The following is a 16,998-nucleotide window of genomic DNA, read 5'->3' as shown; positions in this document are numbered from 1 at the left end:
CTTTTACTTTACTGTCAATGTGTTGATGTTAAAAGATTTCTTGGTCTCGTTATTCTGGAGTCACTAAATATTATGCTTGTGATAATGGACTTTTCCACAGCAATAAACTGTGATGTCATAGAGCAAAAATTTATTATTATGAATGAATAAAGAATAAATGATAGGAAAGTGAAAACTCAGGTTCCCTAAATAATGCAAGCTCAGAAGAATGTTAAAAATGTTAATTTTTTTAGCTGTGATATTTTTATTTTTCTAAATCACTTCCCTTAAATTACATGCCAATACTGGTGGCATTTTATTCAGTCATTTTGGGGAAAATGTGGCACAGCAGCGAGGAGCAAATATGAGGAAGAATTTCTGTTAAGCTGTTTGTAACTAAATGCACAAAATGTGCCAGTACAGGTGAAGAGCTGTGATTTTGTTGTTTGATTCTTCTTAAGCAAAAAGTCTGACAGAGTCAGTGCTTTTGCTAGAAGACTCCCACGAAAATCTCAAAAGGCCTGGCTTCAATACAGCGGTGTATAAGAAACTCCCTAGTGCAACTCTGGTAAGCTACATGTTTTGAGATTTCATGCTTGCAAAGACATGCTTCTGAAGAGGAACTGAAAATGGGTGCCCTTCATCGTGGCATAAGACAGCCTGCACCTTGACCTTTCTCTGCAATCGCTTTTAATCTTCTGGATTACTTCAGGCTACAGAACACTGGGGATCAATAACATGCACCCCAGCAGATCTAGCTCCTCCAGGTATGTGCATTTCTTCATTTTAGGGGCTTGTAACTACTCACAAGGGACCCACAAACAACTTTCGCCTTTCCAAAGATGACTTAATTTTAGTAAGAAAAGAGGCTAACAGAAAATGGGCTTGTTGAGTTAGTGCAGTAATTTTTCCTTTTATTGTCAGTCACTATTGATCTTTTACTCTAGCTATAAACTCTGTGTGTCTTGCATTACATTTGTCTTACATGTCTGCTTAATTGACTTTCTGGTACCATCTATTAAAGGTGCTGAAATCTTGTTCTGCTGTGTTTTCTGAATCTGGGTTAAACCAGTTTGTGTAGTTTAGCAGAATCAACATGTGTTACACCAAAGCCAATATTCCTGAATGTTTGCTGATAGCCTGGTGCTTCTGAAATTTTTCCTTTCTGTCTTCATTTCCTGACGAATCAGCAGCTGGAGTAATTCGAATGCACATGGTAAACATCTTAGTAAAAATAAAATGGAATCATTTTAGATTATTAACAAATCAGTCCTCTTTCTCTTTTACAGTTGTACGTGTTCTCTTCTGTCATCTTCCCAAGAAACATTGTCAGAGTGAATTAACAGAATATGGTTAATTTTGCTGCTTGCATTTAATTGCTTCCTAGAAAAAGGAAACACAATGAGGCGCTGGAACTAACTCTACAAAGTTGCTCCCTTCATGACTGGGTACCACTGGTTTGTTTGTGTGCATGGAGCCGCAAGGGGGAATGAGGGAGTACAGCCAGTTGTGCATTTGGGAATTCATCCTTCTAATAATCACAGTCTGATAAGGAAAATGCCAGAAGCGGAGAAGTAGTAGGAAGTACAAATTTTCAGGAGGAATTACCTCTGATTTTGGCCATTCCTTTTTGACTCCCAAATATTTTTAACTCCTATCTCTAGTTGCATCTGCTCTGTAACTAGTATCTTACTCAAGGTTTGTTTAGGGGTTCCTCACCTGTGCAGAGGTAATGACTGCAGTCAGTCCAACCTGTTTGAGTTGTATAATTTACGTTTGTATATGAAAGACGTGTGTGACTGGTATTCTGGTTGTGGCTATTTAAGCGTCTAAATTCAGTTCATCTTATACCTGAGATTTACATGTGAATAATTCAATAAAACCTTGTCTAGAGAAGGATCTTGCTGCAAAGTAGATGTTGCTTGTGATCTGAATAAGGCAACCAACATACATTCTCTTCCTCTTGGCTTACAAACCTAATAACTGAATATATCATAGAATCATAGCATCATAGAAGAGTTTGGGTTGGAAGGGACCTTTAAAGCTCATCTAGCCCAACATAATAGGCTTAGGTTTCCTTAGTCCAGAAATACCTGGATTTCCCTTGTTCAAGATTCTGGTACAAATTCTTTCCTAGTCCACACTTATTTAACTGTTACCAGAAAACTACCAGTATCAGGCAACCTTGATCCATTATCAATCACACACAGTGTTGAAGTATCCACAAAAGGTCTTACCCCTTTTGTGTTAAACATTATATACAAACACAGCCTATCAACTGCATTTTAAATGCAAGGCTGAGGCTTTACATAAATCTATTCTCATTCTGTTTCCAAAGGGCTGTAAATCCTGTTGAGATGACCTTCAGAAAAGGCCGTGCAGAAAATTTAGACCCTGACTATCCCTTAGCATGCACCAGAGCAGTAATGTATTTGCAAATGCCAGGATCCCACCTGTCCTTGCCCACATGTCTCCTGAACTTTCCTGCCATAAGGGTAGATCAGATGTGTTGGTGGCCTGATCTCAAGGTGCCTTTCTAGTAGATGGATGCTGGTAGCTAAGTCAGAGGCACCTTTCAGCAGCAATAGGTGCACACATGTGTGCATGTGTTTATGTGTATAGAGCAAAGCAGGCAAGGTGCCAGATTTTAGCCTGTTTCCTCAAGATATTGCATAAATATAACATGATCCAGTGAGCTTTCAGTCCAACTTTTTTATGAGAGATGTCAGACAGACCAGGCAGGCACTGCTGAGATAATTTCTGAGTGTGCAAGAGGGGGGGACCACGTGTTCTTTTTTTATTGTATTCAAAACATGTCAGAAATGGATTTTAATGTCTGTGTTAAACAAAATGGTGATCTCAGTTTAGTTCCTTGTGGCCAAAGCTATCAGTCAGAATCAGCACTTCTGTTTGCAATTCCAGAAATGAAATGGAGACCTGAAAGAAAATGACACTTTGGGGATTAGAGTTAAACAACACTCATTCATCAGCTTGCACTTCTGCTATATGTCCTGTGGATAGTGGCTATGTACTTTTTTGGACAGAGTGAGTCGAATGCAGTTACCAGGCATTAATTCATTGTTTGAGCAATGTTGTCAAAGAACAAGGATCATGTGTTTACCCTGGGATAGTGCCAAAGATGTCGAGATTTGAGAGGTAAGTGTTACAGTGCCCTGCATCTTTGTCTTACTAAACCTGCTAAACTGCACTGGTTTCAAAAGCAGAGGATGAAAAGCTACTGGCTAGTCTGGTGGTGAAAGAAAAATACATTTCTGAAAATACTGTGCACTGAAGTGCAGTCTGTGTTACACCAATTGCATGAACCTGTGCTCTGCTGATTTAGATGTGTTACTTTCCCATAGGGTGCCTAGGAAAGTAAAGCACTTCCCATAAAAACCTCCTAGATGCAAAGGAAACTCCATAAAGGTAGCCAGTAACTAGCAGACAACCAGGCATGCTTTCACCTTGTCTCTTCTCCAGATGTTGAGGTAGTAAGCAGAAAACTATTACCATTTGAGATCTACAGCCCAAAGCCGCCCTCAAGAAGGGGACAGAGAAGAAGGGCTTGCTTTCCTTTTTCTAGCCCGTTTTTTCCTAAAGCATATCTGTTTCTGTCACTCAGGAGTCACTCATTCTTCTCTTGAAAGTCTGCCTCTATACAGTAAAGCCAGTGTCTAGGGCAGTTCCCATGAAAGGAAGAAATTTGTGTGCTAACTCTTGATCTGTGTCTAAGTTATGCCTGGAGAAAGTTTAAAGTGAAATGGCTACTGGAGTGGCCAAAAGCTGCATCTTCCTTGTCTCGGTAGGATACTCTAAATACCTGGCTGTGCATCTATGCTTCTTCTTTCTCTTCCCCACTCTCCTCCTGCGTCTTGAACTGCTTGTTGGTTAACAGTACAGCTTCAGCCATAGAGCTGAGGTATGTCCCACTGACAGCACGCAGAAGGAAACATTGTCAGGACACATACATTTTTCTCCCATCTGATTCAGGTAGTAATCTTACTTTCTTGGTGTCTTCGCCTTCCAGCTGTTTTATCAGAGAGTTGGGGAGAGGAGAAGTACTGCTGCTGCATTTGGAAAGAAAGGTGCAATAACTGTATTCCATGGGAGCCTGAGCTTGCACATCAAATAAGCTGTCAGAAAACATCTACCAAATCCGTCTCTCCAGCAGACAGAAGCTAGTTTTAAAATTCCAGTTAGGTTCATTTGAGAGAGATGGAGGAACCAGGATTTGGGCAGAAACATTACATCCAAAAGGAAGATGCTTCTTTCACCTAAACTCTTTACCCATCGCCCTACTGAGCTCGGCTCCAAGCCCCCCATTCTGTAACACACACTTTAAACTTGCTATGCAAAAGCTGCCTGCCACTTACTCAAGCAGCAAATTCATAAAAAACTGTAATTCATTGTCAATAGTTTCTGCATGCCACTTTTTGTCTTGCAGAAAACTAAGACTGTTCTTGCACACTGTGGAACATGGATAATTTGTAAGCTTGAACTGTAGCTACTACCCACTGCAGGTATAATTCAGCCTGCCATGCATAAAGCAAGAAAGTTGAATAATTGTTGATCGCATCTTATTTAAGAATCCAAATAGGCAGTGTAGGAACTATATATCACAGTATTTCATTTCTACTAAAAACTACATACTGTACCAGCATTTTTAGTGCTGTTTGATTCAATAGGCAAACTAAGCGCATATTTCTGATTACAGAAGTATACACGTATTATAGATGTGCATCTGGTGCCTCATACTTCATTTTCCACAGTGGAGATGTTATTTTGCCTAGCTGGGCTTTGACTTCAGAAGAAATCAAGCACTGCATGGAGAGGAAATGTACCTGGAAAAGACAGGGCCACATACTACTCCCCATCTCAGGTAGTCAGAATAGGAAAGTTCTTACCCACCTCTTCAGTTCTACGCAGTCCCACACAGAGTAAAATACAGCAAGTTTTAGGGATGACATTTGTCATAGTTTAGCCCTGGCTGGCACCAAAGGACCACGTGGTCGCTCTGTCGTCCCTCCCCCTGCTGGGGTGCGGAGCAGAATGGGAAGAAAAAGGCGAAACTCATGGGTCAGGATAAGGGCAGTTTAACAGAACAGCGAAGGAAGCAAACAGTAACACCAATACTGAAAAGAAGAATATATAAAAACAAGGGAATACACAGAGGAACTCTCTCTCACTGCCCGATGCCCAGCGTGCACCCCAGATGCAGCTGACCTCTGCCCGGCCAGCTCCCCCCACTCAGCACTGAGCCTGGTGGCACAGGGTATCAAATACCCCGTTTGTTGGGCCAGTTTGGGTCAGCCTGCCTGGCTGTGTCCCTTACTGGCTTCTTGTGAAAATTCACCCTATCCCAGCCGAATCCAGGACAGCACTGAATCAGCTTGCTCCAGTTATGCTTTGGTCTAAGTGTCAAAATATAAGTGAAGCCAAAAAGTTCCACATTTGTCAGGGTTCTTTGGAGTTAACTACGAACCATTAGTTATGCCTCACAAGTCAGTCCGTATTGTCATGACTGTGGTTTCTGTAAACTCTTTCCATTTTTTTATTCTGAAGAGACTGAATAATTTAGGATTTTGATTGTTGTTTCGTATTTTTGACAGTTTAAATGCTCATTATGGAAGAAGAGTTACCCTCCCTGCAGTAGGCACACCAAATACCATGTTTCTGCTGAGGCTGCTGCGAAGCAAATTAAACTCTCCACACTGCATAGTCTGAACTAGTAACCTCCACTGCTTAATCTTCATATGCCCTTCGATTTCTTTTGGCACAGAGGTTATTAAAGTGCAGGACTACAAGTATTTTGCCCCTTTGCATAATGACAAGCATAAATACCTAGTACAATCTGTCATGAAATGGATGGATATTCATTCTGTGTCTAGAGAAGCATGTAGGCTTGTTGTAACACATTTTGAAATATATTGCGGAAAGAAAGCCACTCTGCCCTCTTCCAGTTATCATGCTTTCGCACTGGCACTGCCAAAACACACCAATGACTTATTAGAGCTAAAAATTAATTTTGTAAATATAAAGTGAGATAGAAAGACATGCTCACTACAATCACCTGATCGAATAGCTCAAAACTTTTTACTATTTCACTCGTCCCAGCTCTCTTCTCTGCCTTTTAAGCTTCCAGTAGCTGTATTGAATTGTACAGGTTGCCACATCATAATACAATAAACGCACCGTTTACGCCAGTAAAACTGATGAAATTAATTAGAGCAATAGAAATAAACCAAAAAGCCATGAAACTATGTTTAAAAATATACTTTTTTCAGCTTAAAACAAAGATTTTTTGCAAAGGATTTATCCAGAAAGCAGCCTACTCCTCTGCCCTTCTACACAGTCTCTTCTACGCATAGTACTTATTTCTAAATGTTTTAAAATAAAAGTAGCAGGAAAAAGCCCTAGGATTCTTCCTGCAGACCCAGAGGTAAAGATACAAAAATAAAATCTTACCACTGTACTAAGCACTGAGCTGGCCAGAATGCCTCTCTCTTAGCAGGTCAGTCATGTGCAGACACCACAAAAATCTGCAAAGTGTTTGTCAAAACATTTTTATTGGTTACATGTGCTCATGTTGAAGAAAAATAACATAAAATTCTATGAGCCTCAGTAGAAAAAGGGGCTATTTCTAACATAATAACACTGAGCAGAGTGTCTGATTTGTGTTTGGATGTAAGTAAGTTTGACTCAGAAGCCTGGAAAACTGTTATTACTGAATGAAAGAGAATAGAAACTGGCAAGATTTGGGTGATAATTCTGGGTTTCTGTGGATGCAGCTGTAGGACATATTTGGAAGAGACAGACAATTTAGAGCTGTATGTTTCCCAAAATATGAATGGCATCTTGCTGAAAGTAGTAAAATTTCTTTTTTCTTCCTCTGTTCTTGCTGCATGCAAAGAAGAGGAAAGGTGCTGCCACTGGTTAAAAATGCTGTTTTGCAGTGGAATGTTTTCTGATCTGCATGCCCTAGAGAAATCCTATGTGTTAAAAAAAAATACATTGCTGAAAAATACATATAAACTTCTTTCTCTGGATTCACTGCTGTTGATTTTAGCTAGGTTGGATGTGTAACTGCGTTTCACTTGAGGAGGAGTTTGCCATAAATACCAGGCGGCAAAGTTCCTATGCTAAGATCACTCTTTAAAACTGAGATGTTGCTATGCAATTTTCAGTATGCATACATGGCAACTGTGAGCCGTCATTCTTTGTTTTCTCCTAGTCATCAGTAGTGTTAAAGCTACTGGTGTTAAAAGTACCACTTTGATAACGCTGCAACTCCCAGCCTTCAGCTGAGGCTTGCTCGGGGGGGTTAGGCTATGATTTAGTGTTATGCACTGTCTGTTGCCACTTGGTCTGCCTCTAGGGTGCCCTGAGGTTGTGAAGGAACTGCTTGCGTGCTTGCAGAGCAGCCCCTTGAAATGAGAAGCTGCATGGCTTAGGCATGATTCTGTGATGTTCAGCTTTTATACCTTGGTTTTGGTTCTCAGCCCTTCCATGATAGAAGTTATCAAGATATAGGTATCAACAGGTATCAGGATATCCTGTTCTTTTTATCTATGATATACCTAAAGATAACTCTGTCATTCACTATAATTTGGCCTGAGTTTGATTAGCCACAATGAATGAGACTAAAAATAGATACTGCCAGGAATTATTGCCTTGGCATCTACTTGAACAGACAGAAAAATGTTGACGCTCGAAACACATGAGTCTTTGAAAATAAGCGGGCTTGCAGCCATGTTGCTTTCCAATGGGCTATGGATAGTGCAGATGGAGTGGTGAACTAGTGGCCAAAAAAAAAAAAAAAAGCGCAACAACAAGGAAATGGTCGATATATGTGGGAATTTCAGAAGATTCTTCTTATTTCTCTTTTTCTTTTCCCCTTTTTCTTCCTTATTCTGTCTCTTTTTCTTTTCTTGACTCCTGTGCTATATCTGCAGTTACTTTCTTAGTACAAATGCAAACCTGGAGGATTTTTAAGCATAATGCACTGAAATTCTTGATACATATGCATATGTTTATATGACATTTCTGACACCTATTTGGCAGCCTACTGTGGAATCACTGTCAAAACAGACTATTTTAAACATGAGTAAGGCAGATACGAGAGACCCAGTCTGAAACACGGTCTGACTACAAGCACTCTAGCTATCTCTGCAAATTTGATCCAAAATGGCCTGAAGAGATCTAGCTTCAGTAGCACACAGCACTTAACTTCCAGGTCTCTTTCCAGTTTACGAGGAGAGCCACATCTAATCCTTGAACTCTTTTTCTAGGATATCAGCAGTAAGTGGTTTTCTCACTCCTTGTTTTGCAACACAGAGATGTGTGCAGAACGCAGCAAGGAATGAACAAAGAAAATTTGCAAACTTTATGAAGATTTATGACATACATGCACACATTAATGTCATTGTACATGTTTTATGCAACAAACTTACAATTCTAGTTCTTTTATTTTTCCTAAAGAATCACAGAATCACAGAATAGTAGGGGTTGGAAGGGACCTCTGTGGGTCATCTAGTCCAACCCTCCTGCTGAAGCAGGGTCACCTACAGCAGGCTGCACAGGACCTTGTCCAGGCGGGTCTTGAATATCTCCAGAGAAGGAGACTCCACAACCTCCCTGGGCAGCCTGTTCCAGTGCTCCATCACCCTCAGAGGGAAGAAGTTCTTCCTCATGTTCAGACGGAAGAACTTACTATTGCAGAAAAGCTAAACTCTTTATATTGCAGGAAAATTGAACTGTCCACTCTTTTCAGTGACCATGTTAGCATCTCTTCTCTGTCTCTAACATATCATATGGAAACAGAGCCAATACCCATGGTGGTCCTTAGGTGTAATTGTGACATTAAGGCTACTGTGGGAGCTGATAGCAGTTCCCAGGTCCAGGCACATGCCCTGGCTCTGTCCCAGCTGTGTGTTTGGGTGAGCTCACTGTGTACACCCTGGTTTCTTCACACCCCAGAAACCTGTTCTGGTTTCTGCTGTGAGGAATCCTGAGAACCCGGTCCTAAAAGAAGCTGGAGTGCAGTCATCCAAGTTCACAGACTGGATAGCTGGAGAACTGAGATCCTGCACCTAACCCTCAGCTTAAACACAGCTGTTTAGAAGTGCAGAGAATAAAACCTGTTCTCCTCTGACGCCTTGAGACCTGACAGCCAGCCAAAGAAAAGTGTACTTGTTTCCAGATGGTGGACAGCCTTCCGGTCCTCTCCTGGACTTAGGCACTTTAACCTTTCATTTTTGTTTCTTTTTTAAAAACACCTTTGATAACTTGGGTTCTGTGGCAGAGTAAGTCAGAATTTGTCTGAGATTTGTGTTTTCAAGTCACACTATTTATTAATGTGATATGACAATGCATATTTAAAAATCACTGGTCTAATATACACGCTTTAGAGTATTCAGAATTGAATGTTGTCCCAAAATATATGTTAATATTTAAATGTGCATATACTCCATAAAACATGAAGAAAAACAAACTACAAGCTTAGTGCACATTCGGATCTCTTGATTATATTTATGGGTTTTAAATATCACACTGGCTCATTTACATAGCCAAAGTAGTTTGGCAAGTCAAAATGAAACAATTATTTCAAGTTAGGCAAATGGTAATTATATATATTTTAGTGTACTTACCCAACTACAGATCTGGATAAATACTGCGACTGTTAAAAGAATATTTGTCACTTAAAATATTATTGTTCCACTAGAAGAAATTATTTCCAAGATGGAAACATGGGTCATACATCAATAGTGTTTTGGTTTTGTGTTTTGATTTTTTTTTTACAGACATGCACAAGTATGTCCATGAGCCTTCAGTAGTTTATGCTACTATGAATGGCAAAGTCTGTCACAGCAGGCATACCTACGCTTGTATCTCACTTTTGACGCTTGCAGGGAGAGGTGTTACAGGGGACAGAGGTGCAGCATCCCAGATGGCCAGATGGAGCTCCCACCGAAATCTTCCCAGGGTACCAGCCTCCTGCACACAGCCAGTGAAGGGCAGACACTCTCTGCTTCGACTGACCCACTGGCCCCCAATAAACATGCTGACCTCAGTTTTCTGCGTGTTAGAAAAGTTAATGGATTACTTTACATTACTTGACTTACTTTGAATTTGTATTCATTGAATGAATTATGCTTTAGTTATACAACATTATAGTGTGTTTGCATTAACTGTCCTACATAAAATATAATGATGGGTTAATAGAAGGATAATTTCCCTATGGAAAATAATTATGTCTTTGACCCTCCTGGTGTTAGAATGAAACGCTTGCAGGGATAAGAGAACTTATGATTGTTAACTCTCTAAATCCTGCCACTATAGCTGAACTGAAAAATAGCTTATGTACTTTAGGTAAATTTTTCATTCAACATATTATCATGACGCATACTTGAGAGATATGTACATATTATCCTTTCCAAGACTTCTTTAGCTTTTATGTCATTGACAATTTTGACTGGATCAAGCTTTTAATCATTTGATTTCCTTGCAATCTCATTTTAGAAGTCATTACTAAATCCATCAGGACCTAGACCTGTGTTAGAGCGATTGAATAACCTTATAAAGTTCCCCTATATTTGCCAGCAGTTCTAATTATCACATTAAATGCTCTGCAATGACAAAAAAATGTAACACATCAAAATGATTATAAATGGTTTTGCAAACTTGAAAACATTCTTTTTGAAGAAAGAAAGTGTGGCTGTTGACAGAGCCTTTTAAACTGCTGTTTAAGAAGTCATTGAACCTCTTTTTGCTCAACTGTTGATTGCATTATTGGAAATAATTGCTTATTTTCATTTTAAATGGATGGCTAACAAACTTTACTCACCATAGCATCTCATGAGTGTACTTCAGATTCTTTTTGTGCTGTATACCTACACTATTAAAAGGACTTTAAAATCACTAAATAAACTAATTAATTTTGAATAGATCAGAATTAAGGTTTCCTGAGTAATTGCACACAATCAGATGCCTTATTATGGTACTAAAAACCAGGCTCCTGTTATAGGTTACTTAGGCTCATTGAGGAGGTATCTTTTTTGTATTTCTTTGTATTCCCCTGCCTCATGGGTGACCTCAGGCCTGATGTACCTCATAAATCCCAGTCCTTACAATGAACATAGAATTATTAATTTTTGCCTGGTGTTTTCTGCAACAGTCATTGCTATAATACAAGAGTGTTTCGTAAACAAACTAATTACTCATTGCAACAGTTCTGTGAGCAAAATAGCTTTTATCTTCATTCAAGGGGAAGAGGAGTTTCAACTGCTAGAGACATACTAGTTGGGTGAGCCTGACTGAAGGTGCAATGGGCCAATTTTTCAAAGTGCTCAGTAAGGCTTATTTAAAATTTTCCACTGGATTTTTCCAATTCAATTTCTTTTCAATAGTTTTGATTGAATTTAAACTTTGTCTTTGAGAAAGAAAAAAAGAAAGAAAATCCTTATATTTCTCCAGGATACTCTGATTCAATTTTTAATTTTGCAATTATTTTGTTTCCGGGTATCTCTGTAAGGTTGCATTTGAGTGGTTTTGAAATATCCTCATGTAGTAAAACATAGTAAGAAAGCAAAACGTAGATTTTTATCGTTTAAGTAACACAAAGCATTAAAGGAACACAGAGCAAAATGTATTTGTATTTGAACTGTTGCACGAGAATTTCTGTTCTTTCCATCCCGCACGACTGCTGTTGTTGCCCAGCTCTAAGAGTTTTGAGTACAGAGCTTCAGTGCCTGCCTGCTTTCTCCCTAGCACGCTGTTTGGCAGGCCACTTACCACTCACAACACGTTTTCCAGCCACCACTCTGGGAAGCGGCACCTGCGTGGTTGTCTCATCTCCCACCTCAGCCGAGTCAATTCACGGATCATGGTCTCACAGAATCACAGAATGGTAGGGGTTGGAAGGGACCTCTGTGGGTCATCTAGTCCAACCCTCCTGCCGAAGCAGGGTCACCTACAGCAGGCTGCACAGGACCTTGTCCAGGCGGGTCTTGAATATCTCCAGAGAAGGAGACTCCACAACCTCCCTGGGCAGCCTGTTCCAGTGCTCCGTCACCCTCAGAGGGAAGAAGTTCTTCCTCATGTTCAGGCAGAACTTCCTGTGCTTCAGTTTGTCTCACAGTGCATTGAACAGGGCCGAGTCTTTCTGGAAAGGCTGGATGTTGAAGACGTCCTTGAAGACCAGGGTCAAACACGGGCATGCTGACTCAGGCAAGCTAAGGCTACCAGGGGAACCTCAGCGCGGGTATTCCCTAAGTTTGGGGTGCTTGCCTCTGCAGCCAGCTGTCTCCTGCAGCCTGCATTGCTGAAAACCGACCCAGCCCGCCCGCCCCAAACTCTCACTTTCTGCCTCCTCAGTCTCCATCTTGGCAGCTTCCCGCTCCACGGCGCGGCCTTCGCTCACTTCAGTTCACGCAGCCCCTGAGGCCTGCGTGGCCCTGGCTGAGACGGCGCGAGGCTGCGAGGCCTGTGGGCAGGGCCAGGGGTGCCCCACGCCGGGGGCGGGCCATAGTGACGGTTGTCGCGGTTGAGGCTGACAATGCGGAGAGGCAGCTCCTGCGGGCAGAGCCGGAGGCGCCCTCCGCGGGGTGCGGGCGGCTGCGGCCGCCTTCGCACCAGAGACGTGGCAAGATCCTGGTGACTGCATCGGGCCTGGTGCTATGCCTGCTGCAAAAGGTATTTGAGCAAGGGGAGGAAACGCCATACGGGCAGAGGAGGAGGGAGGAGAAAGAGTGAGAAACAGCAGAGGGGAAAAAGAGGTCAGAGGAGGAGGAAAGGCGTTTTAATATTTGCTTCTTTCCTCTCTTTTTGTTTCCCAGTTCCCAAGCCAGTAACTATTTGTATTGATTGGTAAAAAGTTAAACTACCCAAAGTCGGGTCTATTTTGCCCATGACAGCAAGCGGCAAGCGACCTCCCTGCCTGCCTCTCGACCCACGAGGTTTCTCACTCATGCTCTTGCCATCTTCACACCCGTCCAGCTGCAGGAGGGAGCGGCTGGCAGGGCCTGGCTGCCAGCCAGGGCCAACCTGCCGCAAGCACAACCCTGCTGCCTTTGAAGTGAATGAACCACCAGCATGGAAGAAATGCGCTCCGTACAGAAAGGTTTTGCTGCAGCCATCTGGTCTTAACCCAGTCATAAGGTTTCACCCCAGCTGTTTGACAGAAGCATGAACAGAGAGTGTGAGATTTTGGGATCACCTGCAGGTGCCAATGCAGGTTATGCCCAAGAGGGTCTTGACTTCCCTGTCCCTGTTTCCTGTGGCCTGCAGTATTTTTGGCCCCATACTTCTCTTTCTTCTTCTCTGAGATCCTGCTCTTCCTTTTCTCCGACAGTTTCTGCATATAGTCACTGCACCTGCCACACTTCTACATTCCTGATCAAACCCATCTTCTGCCCTTCTCCTTCCTGTCTCTGGTGTCTCGTATCTATTCTTCCCATTCTCCTGCTCCTTTCAGTTCGCTCCAGTTGGGATCTTCGTGCCCTTCGCTACATGCATTCAGTAGCAAAGGCAATGAAAGCACAGGAAGGACAACCCACAACAATTTTCAGCATTTTGAAAAGCAGGTCCTTAAAAGCATCTCTCGGGCTTTGTGACTCTCTCTTGTGCATGGGTGAATATCTTAGGCCCATTTCAGACAAAATTTGGGTGATTTATCTGTTACACACCAAGATGTTTCTACTAGTCCTATACAAACTAAGACAGGTCTATCATCAAATTAGGCTAGATTCTCATAAGCGTGAATTATAATCACATCGCTGACAGCAAGGTGGTCCACCAAATTTTGGTTCCGATTCTAAAGCATAAAAGCACAGGAGCTTTGTATTGAATGGCTGTGAGAATTTTACAGTGATTAAGCAGTGTATTTCCTCTGATGTATTCTTGGAAATGGCTGAATTATTTTGGTTGAAAATTCCACAAATGATAAAGAGAAAAAGCCAAACTAAAATAGCCTCAACAATAAAAACAGAAAAAAACACATGGTTGATCACAACCTCAACTAAATTTGTGTCATAGAAAACTTCAGTTTGAATGAGTGCAATTTTGCGTAATTATAGGCAGCCCAAGACAGACTCATATGACACTGAAAACATTAGGCAACACCACTGCCACATTTTCAGTCTGGTATGAAAAGTGGATCATTCAATACATGTCCCCAGTTTTGGTACATGTTAAAAATTGTTTGTGTTGGCAAGGCTTAGGCTGGGACAGTGATTCATACAGGCAGCTTTTCTATTAATAGGTACAATTATATTTTTCAATCTGAATATTTTTACGGTATCTCTGAGGTCTGGGAATCAGTGCATCCTGTATCATACTCATTAGTTACAACAGAGAAAAGCTATCACTTGAGAAGCATAATCTCTCTATGCTTAATAAATGAAGACACGTTTGCTTAAGCACTTCAAGTTTATTGCATTGTTGCCATAAACAGCCTAGAAAGATGAAATTTCACATATGCAAATATAATTTGGAGCACAAAACCCAATATTTAGAGATAGATGCTTGGTAAAGAAAAGAGAGAATAACATACTGAGAAGGTGCAAATTTGCTCTGTGCTGTTGACATTAAAACTGCTGAATTATTAAATCAGCTGTAGAAAACTACATTTATACATAAAAATCTTGCATTACTTCAAAATACTTTATTATGTCAAAACATATTTTTATTATCATCATCATCAGTATCATCATCATAATTTTGAAGCTCTTACTCATTATTGCCTGGAAGAAAAACTTGTTTCCTTAATACATTTGACAATTTGGGTGGGTTTCCAGAATCTAGAATGATTTCCTTGGCTAACAAGCCATCTGGTACTTACCCTTAAACTTTTCCACAATTCATACTGGCCAGATGACTACAATGTCTGTTATTTTCACAGCTAGTTGCCTCAAATTATCTCCCTACATAAAATTAACCTGCTTTCAGATTTGTAAGTTGCCTTTAAGGATCCTTTGTACATGTTTAGGAATCTGACTTTAGACATTTACTTTTTTAGTGTTCACCACCACTTCCAATCTGGAACATAAAAATGAAACATTTGCATTTTAAACATGCAATGTTTGCGTAAGTTCAGAGTTTCCTACATCCTTATTAAGTGGAATTTTTCTTTTAAACTGGCAGTTACTGGTATAAATAGCTCTGAAATTTTGGCAGTAAGTGAATCTATGTATATGGATTTGTCAACTTCAGCTCCCAAAACACTACTTTGAAATAACTTACTTTTAGACCTAACTGTCCTAGCATGAAACTGCCAATCAGACAAATACAACATATAATAAAAGTTGAAAAATACATAATTTAGGTAGTATTTTCAGCAAAGTATACCAGTGGTCACAAAACAATACTATTGATGTAATTAGTCCATTAAGCCACAGATGAAATAAAGACCAAATTTTGATGTAGAATCCACTGAGTTTGTTCTTACCCCTTATCTCTTGCCGTGTATAAGGCCTGGGCAAAGATATGTAGGATCTGGAGGCCAAGCAACCCTCTTGACAGGAACAAGCTACCAGTGGAGATAAAGTAAATGGAGAATTCAGTCAGCTTTAGGACACCTTCATGTCACGTAAGTGCTTATTTCACAGTGAGGGTGATGATTACAATAATGAATTTCCTCCCTATTCAGCCTCCCCCTGGAAATACAGAACTCAGTTTTGATATATGGTAGGACACAAATACAGTCAATGAAAAATAGGAATAACAGAATAAAGAAAACTAAATCCCTATGTCATATGATTTTACTTTGAAAATGGGAATTAGGCCACAAAAGATGCCATTTTTACTATTAAAATCGTACAGAAAAAAAAAGCGCAAAGCAATACTTTGAAAAAAACAAAACTGTTTTCCAGTCTGGTAGACAGAGCAAGTAATAATTGGCTTTTAAATATTTTACTTTACACATAAGGTATATACACTAAAAACTGAATTCATCTTCCTAAGCATGTAATGTCTTCCTAGCTTTAGCGTCATGACATTGTGAGTTTTGGAGACGATTACCCTTGTTATTAATGGGCGAGAGATCAGAACAGAATGAAACTCAGAATATTAATCCTACTTACATGTACAATGGGGACTTAGCTTTTACTCTTCCTGCACGAACGGAACTATAACGTGTACTTACTGTGGCACCATTTTTATGGCTTCCACACAATAGCTGATTTCTCAGAGAAAATCACAGCTTTTCCCCAAACACTGTGCCCGCTCTATTTAGGAACTGTGAGGCCTGGAATGAGGGCAAGCAGAGCTTACAAAAACCTCGTGGGCTGCCTCAAACACGTTTCTGCCTCAGTTGTTGCCATGGAGCCTTGGAGAGTTTGACAGTTCAGGGCGATCACTGGATCTTGTGTTCGCTCCCCATTTTCATGTTATTTTGCAAAGAGGCTCTGGCTAACATTTGCCAAGGAGGATTTCTCTCCACAAACTTTGCAGCCCATGCTAACACTGTCAACTAGGGGCTTAACATTTAAGGGAAGAATGCTGTGCAGAAAATTGAGGGCATCTGAACTTGTCCAGGTTAAGTCCACTACCTCCTGGAACCTGGAAAATCCATCACTTCTCAGGGTGCAGGTGTAAACTGGGTTTACTTTCACTCTGTTGAGCTAAAGTTTAGAACATGGTTTGGGAATGCTAGAACATGGTTTGGTAATGCTAAAAATAGTGACCAGAATACACCACAAGATGCAGCCATGCAAGTCTAGATTATATTTATCAGTCCATAGCTCACTATGCCTCTCGGCTAGACCGTGAGGCTGGCTACATAGCCACTGTGCAGGAAGGGGCTCAGAGCTCCTCTCTTCTCCTCAGTCTATCTGCAGCTGGAGCTTTGGTTATCTCCAATTTCCATCCTGAGTCTGGACCATCTCTTCCTGCCTATCTGTTCTTTCGAAGAGCTCATGACTGGGCACTAGGATAATGCATTGTAAAATGAGAAATTATCTTCTCCTTCCAACTACATCAGCAGCAAAAGGAAGGCTAGAGACAACGTGGGGCTGCTGCTGAATG

Source organism: Opisthocomus hoazin, chromosome Z (assembly GCF_030867145.1).
Source record: "Opisthocomus hoazin isolate bOpiHoa1 chromosome Z, bOpiHoa1.hap1, whole genome shotgun sequence".
In the NCBI taxonomy this organism is placed as follows: domain Eukaryota; kingdom Metazoa; phylum Chordata; class Aves; order Opisthocomiformes; family Opisthocomidae; genus Opisthocomus; species Opisthocomus hoazin.
The sequence above is the reverse complement of the archived record's forward strand: the minus strand, read 5'-3'. Positions refer to the sequence as shown.